Source organism: Grammomys surdaster, unplaced genomic scaffold, assembly GCF_004785775.1.
Source record: "Grammomys surdaster isolate TR1022 unplaced genomic scaffold, NIH_TR_1.0 125679, whole genome shotgun sequence".
Taxonomy (NCBI): domain Eukaryota; kingdom Metazoa; phylum Chordata; class Mammalia; order Rodentia; family Muridae; genus Grammomys; species Grammomys surdaster.
In genome coordinates, this window is record NW_021620516.1 from 1925 (window position 1) to 10197 (window position 8273).

The following is an 8273-nucleotide window of genomic DNA, read 5'->3' on the forward strand; positions in this document are numbered from 1 at the left end:
AAAAAAAAAAAAAAAAAAAAAAAAAAAAAAACTAAGCTAAGATATACTCATAGGCCACATTTTACTTATGTAGTCATTCTTTGGTGAAAGCAATTAAGTTCCTACTGTTTCATTACTATCAGTGCTACTGCATTAGGGAATTCATTCAAGGATGGAAATGCTATATCATAGAACCGTTCCATGTCATATTTTTTCAGGACTCTCCATGTATTTCCCCATACAGCTTCTGCCATTTTCCCATTTCTACCAGCGCCATGTTAGGGACCCACATCTTTCACAGCCTCTCTATAAAAAAAGTTGCTTTTTATTTCATAATGGCCATCATGACATTTGTGATGAGTTATTTTCTTGTTGTTTCAAACCCCATTTCCAGTGGTTATATAAGGATGTTTGTATCTGGCATCTGTCGGTGAATTGTAAAATATTCATTTAACCCTTTCCTCATTAATTTTCTTTCAAAACATATTTATTAATTTACATATGTATGTATGTATGTATGTATGTATATATGTGTATATGTGCATATGCTATGATGTAAGTGTGGTGGTCAGAGAACAGCTTGTGGGAGTCAGTTTTATCCTTCACTGCCTGAGACCTGGAGATGGAATTCAGGTTGTCTGACTTAGTGGCAAGCACCTTTATCCTCTGAACTGTTTTGCCAGCCTATTTGTCAATTTTCAAGTTATTTTTTCTTAATTGATTTTTAGCTATATGATTCTGAAATTATATTATTAATTTATTTTATTTAAAAATTTCAGGAAATATATTTTGCCTGCTTATTTTCAATATTTATTTTTTAATTTTTATTAATTTTTTGTACAATATACTTTGATCATATTCTTTCCCTTCCCCTAACTGTTCCCAGATTTCCTCTATTCCTGCCTACCTAACTTCATATTGTTTCTCTCCGTCTAAAAAAAACAAAAACAAAATAAACCTTGAAAAAACAAGAAAAAAAAACCCAAAAGCACACGAAGAACAATGAAATCCTTTTTGCACTGGCCAACTGTTATTGAAAATGGGGCATGCCCTGGAGTATTGAGGATTTATCCAGTGTTACTTCATGGGTGAAAACTGGTTTTTCTATTCTTCAAAGATATCAGTCAGAAATAGCTTTTTGTTTATGGATGGGATTTTATGTTTGCATCTCCTTTACAGTGACAGAATTTTGTCTGGTTTGAACATGTGCTGGTCTTGTGAGTTCATTCCTGTTTCAGTCTATTGTGTCTGGAAGACAGTTTCCCTGAAGTCACTCCTCACCTCTGGATCTTCCATATAGGTCCAGGATCCTTGAGGGGAGGGATTTGATGAAGATGTATTTAGGGCTGAGTGCTCCAATGTCTTGGATGCTTTGCAAATATTTATTCTCTGTGAGTTGCCTTCTCACTATGGTGACAGTGTCCTTCAAAATATAATACATTATAATGTTATATATATAACCTGTCTTGTCTCTTTAATTACTCATGATACCAGATGACTCTGACCAGATGTCAACATATTGGTATTAGACAGAGAGTTCAGGCTTTCACTTGTGCCCCGAGTTTTCTCCTGAAAGCAAATGTTCTACAATACTTCCATAAATGTCTGGGAATGAGGTTCACAGATCCTCTAACTTGTCTCAGACACGCTTTTCTTAGTTCTTTTATTGTTGAGAATAGTTTCCACAATCCTGGGTCTTTGTTATTCCAAATGAATTTGCAAATTGCTTTTCATAACTCTATAAAGAATTGAGTTGGAATTTTGATGGGGATTGCATTGAATCTGTAGATTGCTTTCGGTAAGATGGCCATTTTTACTATATTAAGCCTGCCAATCCATGAGCATTGGAGATCTTTCCATCTTCTGAGATCTTCTTCGATTTCTTTCTTCAGAGACTCGAAGTTCTTGTCATACAGATCTTTCACTTGCTTGGTTAGATTCGCACCGAAGTATTTTATATTGTTGGTGATTATTGTGAAATTTCCCTAATTTCTTTCTGAGCCTGTTTTTCCTTTGAGTAGAAGAAGGCTACTAATTTGTTTGAATTAATTTTATATCTAGCCACTTTGCTGAAGTTGTTTATCAGGTTTAGAAGTTCTCTGATGGAAGTTTTGGGGTCACTTAAGTATACTATCATATCATCTGCAAATAGTGATATTTTGACTTCTTCGTTTCCATTTTGTATCCCTTTGACTTCCTTTTGTTGTCTAATTGCTCTGGCTAGGACTTTGAGTACTGTATTGAATAGGTAGGGAGAGAGTGGGCAGGCTTGTCTAGTGCCTGATTTTTGTGGGATTGCTTCAAGTTTCTCTCCACTTAATTTGATGTTGGCTACTGGTTTGCTGTATATTGCTTTTACTATGTTTAGGTATGGGCCTTTGTCAGGGGCAGCCCTGCTTATACACTGAAGGCCTAAAATCATCCATAGGCCTAAAATCAGCAATAGGCCTGACATACATGCCTGCTGACACAAAGTCTTGGTCTCTGTGGAAAAACACTGAAACAGATAACTATAAGATATTGTAAACAGGCAGCTTTGGTGGAAATTTACCAGCCTGGATGAGAACAAGTAGTCATAGGTCTTGCAGATAGTCATAGACCTTGGGTAGCCTTGGTGGATAGTACCAACTTAGATAAGGACAAGTGAATCATAGGCGGTGTCATAGTGACCTGTCCCCTGAACCTTTACCTAGTTGATACTCTGTTCTGGGAGATATCTGTACTCCCCCTGAACACCTACACCCCTGCATCATCCCCTTCCTCACATCCTACCTTTTTGTGTATATAACCCCTGTGTGAAAAAGTAAAAATTACAATTTGATCAGACTATAGACAAATCATCATTCTTTGCGTCAGCCTATTTCCCTCACTTTCTCTTTCAGGTCTTGAATTCCTGATTTTTCCAGGAATTTTACCATGAAGGGGTGTTGAATTTTGTCAAATGCTTTCTCAGCATCTAGTGAGATGATAATGAGTTTTTTCCCTTTGAGTTTGTTTATATAGTGGATTATGTTGATGGATTTTCGAATATTGAATCATCCCTGCATTGCTGGGATAAAGCCTACTTGACCATGATGAATGATTGTTTTGATGTGTTCGTGGATTCTGTTCGCAAGAATTTTATTGAGTATTTTTGCTTTGGTATTCATAAGGGAGGTTGGTCTAAAGTTCTCTTTCTTTGTTGGGTCTTTGTGTGGTTTAGGTATGAACATAATTGTGGCCTGATAGAATGAATTGGGTAGTGTTCCTTCTGTTTCTATTTTGTGGAATAGTTTGAAGAGAATTGGTAGTAGGTCTTCTTTGAAGGTCTGGTAGAATTCTGCGCTAAAACCATCTGGTCCTGGGCTGTTTTTTGGTGGGGAGACTTTTAATGACTGCTGCTCTTTCTTTAGGGATTATGGGACTGTTTGGATGGTTTATCTGATCCTGATTTAACTTTGATACCTGATATCTGTCTAGAAAATTGTCCATTTCATCCAGATTTTCCAGTTTTGTTGAGTACAGGCTTTTGTAGTAGGATCTGATGAATTTTTGAATTTCCTCAGTTTCTGTTGTTATGTCACCCTTTTCAGTTCTGATTTTATCAATTTGGATACTGTCTCTGTGCCCTCTGGTTAGTCTTGCTAAGGGTTTATCTGTCTTCCTGATTTTTTCAAAGAACCAGCTCCTGGTTTTGTTGATTCTTTGTATAGTTCTTTTTGTTTCTATTTGGTTGATTTCAGCCCTGAGTTGATTATTTCCTGCTGTCTACTATACTTGGGTATATTTGCTTCTTTTTGTTCTAGAGCTTTCAGGTGTGTTGTCAAGCTGCTAGTGTATGCTCTCTCCAGTTTCTTTTTGTAGGCACTTAGAGCTATGAGTGTTCTTCTTAGCACTCTTTTTATTGTGTCCCATAAGTTTTGGTATGTTGTGCCTTCATTTTCATTAAATTCTAAAAAGTCTTTAATTTCTTTCTTTTTTTCTTCCTTGACCAAGTTATCATTGAGTAGAATGTTTTTCAGTTTCCACGTGTATGTGGGCTTTCCATTGTTTTTATTGTTATTGAAGACCAGCCTTAGTCCATGGTGATCTGATAGGACAACTGAGATTATTTCAATTTTCTTGTATCTGTTGAGACCTGTTTTGCAACCAATTATATGTTCAATTTTGGAGAAGGTACCATGAGGTGCTGAGAAGAAGGTATATTTTTTTGTTTTAGGGTGAAATGTTCTATAGATATCTATTAAATTTATTTGGTTCATAACTTCTGCTAGTTTCACTGTGTCTCTGGTTAGTTTCTGTTTCCATGATTTGTCCAATGCCGAGAGTGTTGAAGTCTCCTACTATTATTGTGTGAGGTGCAATGTGTGGTTTGAGCTTTAGTAAGGTTTCTTTTATGAATGAAGTTGCCCTTGCATTTGTAGCATAGGTATTGAGAATTGAGAGCATCTTGGTAGATTTTTCCTTTGATGAGTATGAAGTGTCCTTCTTTATCTTTTTTGATAACTTTTGGTTGAAAGTCTATTTTATTCGTTTCTAGAATGGCTACTCCAGTTTGCTTCTTGGGACCATTTGCTTGGAAGATTGTTTTCCAGCCTTTTACTCTGAGGTAGTGTCTGTCTTTGCCACTGAGGTGCGTTTCCTGTATGCAGCAAAATTCTGGGTCCAGTTTATGTATCCAGTCTGATAGTCTATGTCTTTTTATTGGGGAATTGAGTCCATTGATGTCAAGAGATATTAAGCAAAAGTGATTGTTTCGTCCTGTTATTTTTGTTATTAGAGGTGGAATTATGTTTGTGTTGCTATCTTCTTTGGGTTTGTTGGAAGAAGATTTTTTTTTTTTTGCTTTTTCTAGGGTATAATTTCCCTCCTTATGTTGGAGTTTTTCCTGTGTTATCCTTTGTAGTGCTGGATTTGTGGAAAGATATTGTGTAAATTTGGTTTTGTCATGGAATATCTTGGTTTCTACAGCTATGGTAATTGAGAGATTTGCTGGGAATAGTAGCCTGGACTGGCATTTGTGTTCTCTTAGGGTCTGTATGACATCTGTTCAGAATCTTCTGGCTTTTATAGTCTCTGGTGAGAAGTCTAGTGTAATATATTACTTGACTTTTTTCCCTTACTGCTTTTAATATTCTTCCTTTGTTTTGTGCTTTTGGTATTTTGATTATTATGTGATCGGAGGAATTTTTTTTCTTGTTTAGTCTATTTGGAGTTCTGTAGGCTTCTTGTACGTTCATGGGCATCTTTTTTTTTTTTTTTTTTTGGTTTTTCGAGACAGGGTTTCTCTGTGGAGCCCTGGCTGTCCTGGAACTCACTCTGTAGACCAGGCTGGCCTCGAACTCAGAAATCCACCTGCCTCTCCCTCCCAAGTGCTGGGATTAAAGGCGTGCACCACCACTGCCCGGCCATCTTTTTCTTTATGGAAGTTTTCTATAATTTTGTTGAAGTTATTTATTGGTCCTTTAAGTTGGGAATCTTTGCTGTCTTCTACACCTATTATCCTTAGGTTTGGTCTTCTCATTGTGTCCTGGATTACCTGGATGTTTTGGGTTAGGAGCTTTTTGCATTTTGAATTTTCTTTGACAGTTGTGTCAATGTTTTCCATGGTATCTTCTGCACATGAGATTCTCTCTTCTATCTCTTGTATTCTGTTGGTGATGCTTGCATCTATGACTCCTGATCTCTTTCCAAGGTTTTCTATCTCCAGGGTAGTCTCTCTTTGAGATTTCTTTATTGTTTCTACTTCCAATTTTAGATCCTGGATGGTTTTTTCAATTCTTTCACCTGTTTGGTTGTGTTTTCTTGTAATTCTTTAAGGGATTTCTGTGTTTCCTCTTTAAGTGCTTCTACCTGTTTATCTGTGTTTCCCTGAATTTCTTTAAGGGTTTTTTTAAAATGGCCTTCTTAAAGTCCTCTATCATCATCATGAGAATTGATTTTAAATCAGAATATTGCTTTTCTGGTATGATGGGGTATCCAGGACTTGATATATTGTGAGAACTGTGTTCTGATGATGCCAAGTAACCTTGATTTCTGTTGCTTATGTTCTTGTGCTTACCTTTTGCCATCTGGTTAACTCTAGTGCTACTTGCACTCACTGTCTCTGACTGGAGCCTGTCTCTCCTGTTATCTTGGTTGTGTCAGAACTCCTCAGAGTCCAGCTGTCTCTATGATCCTGTGATCCTATGATCTTGGGTGTGTTAGAGCTCCTGGGAGTCCAGCTTCCTCTGGATATTGTGGGATTGGTTGCAGAGATAGCGCCCTAGGTCTGCTCAGGGCACCGGCTCAGACTGGAATGAACCTGTGCCAATGGGTCAGGATATGGTGTCTTCATGGGAGCAGACCAGCTAGGAGTCTGCCCTAGAAGAAGGGTTAAAAATTATTTTATTTATTTACACTCCAAATGTTGCCCCCTTCCTGGTCCACCTTCTACTCCCTCCCTTTTGCTTCTGAGTAAATTCACCCACCACTAATATCGGTGAGTACATACCATGTATGTCCTTTTGGGTCTAGTTTACCTCACTCACTATGATATTTTTTTAGTTCCATCCATTTGCCTGCAAAATTCATGATGTCTTCGTTTTTAATAGCTGAATAGTATTCCCGTGTGTAAATGTACCACATTTTCTATGACCATTCTTTGGTTGAGGGACATCTGGATTATTTCCAGCTTCTGGCTACTATAAATAAGATGGAGCATCTTTTGGGTATATGCCCAGGAATGGCATAGCTGGGTCTTTAGATAGAATTATTTCCAATTTCTGAGGAACTTCCAGATTGATTTTCAGAGTGGTTTTATCAGCTTGCAATCCCACCAGTAATGGAGGAGTGTTCCTCTTTCTCCACATCCTCTCCAGCATGTGCTGTCACTTGAGTTTTTGATCGTAGCCATTCTAATTGGTGTAAAGTGGAATCTCAGGGTCATTTTGATTTGCATTTACCTGATGGTTAAGGATGTCGAACATTTCTTTAAGTGTCTCAGTTGTTTCGTTAACCGTAGCCATTCTGACTGGTATGAGATGAAATCTCAAAGTTGTAATTTGCATTTTCGTAACTGCTAAAGATGATTAACACCTTTTATTTCTTAGCCACTTTTTGTTTCTTCTTTTGAGAATTCTTTGCTCAGATTGCTTGCCCATTTTTTAATTGAGTCATTTGTTCCCTTGACTCTTTGTTTTTTGAGTTCTTTGTGCATTCTGGATATCAGCACTCTGTCAGCCATATGGCTGACAGTCTTTGCAGCTCTGTGGGTTTCTTCATGTTTTCACTTCCTCACTTTACTTCACTGGGTCATTTCCTCAGCTGTGCAGCAGCTTTTCAGTATTATGAGGTCTCATTTGTCAATCTTGGGCTTAATTTCTGGGCAAATGGTGTTCTATTCAGAAAATCCTTTCCTTCATCTGTATCTGGTAGTGTACTTTGTGTGTTTTCTTTTATCAGCTTTAGCATTTCAGGTTTTAAATGGAGAGCTTTGATCCATGTTGGGTTAATTTTTGCCTGGGTGATAGATAAGGTTCATTTCATTCTTCTCTATGTGGACATTCTGTGTTTTCAGTATCATTTGTTGAAGATGTTTTCTTCTCTCCAATGTATGTTTTCAGCCTCTTTGCCAAATACCAGATGGCTGTAATTATGTGTATCAATGTTTGAGTCATCTATTTTATTCCACTGGCCTGCACATCTGTTTTTGTGTTAATACTTTATTGTTTCTGTCATTATATCTCTATAACATATCTCAAAATTTGGAATGGCTATCCCTCTATCATTATTCTTTCTGCTCAGAATTTTTTTTCTTTTTTTAGCTACCTAGGGTCTTTTGTGATTCCATATGAATTTTAGGCTTGTTTTCTTCTATCTTTGTGAAGAGTGAAATAGAGATTTTGACAAATATCTTGTTGAATCTGTAAATTGATTTGCTAGAATGGTCATTTTCACAATATCAGTCCTACATATCAAGGAAGATTAAATAGTTGACACAATTTTCAATGAACAGTAGATACCAGCATACTTCTCATACTGTTTAAAACCTATTTATTGTGTATCAATAAAAATTCTCAGGCTTGGACCATAGAGACAACTCAGTGGCTAAGAGTACTTCCTGCTTTTGCATAAGACCCAGGGGTTCATTTCCCAGCACCCACATACATTAGTCTGCTCACACTCCCTGCAACCACAGTTTTGTGGCTGCCATCATCCTCTTCTGGCCTCTGGGGGCACTTGTACCAGTGGGGTGCACATACATGCATTCAGGATGCAGTCTCTCAGTCTCTCTCTCTCTCTCTCTCTCTCTCTCTCTCTCTCTCTCTCTCTCT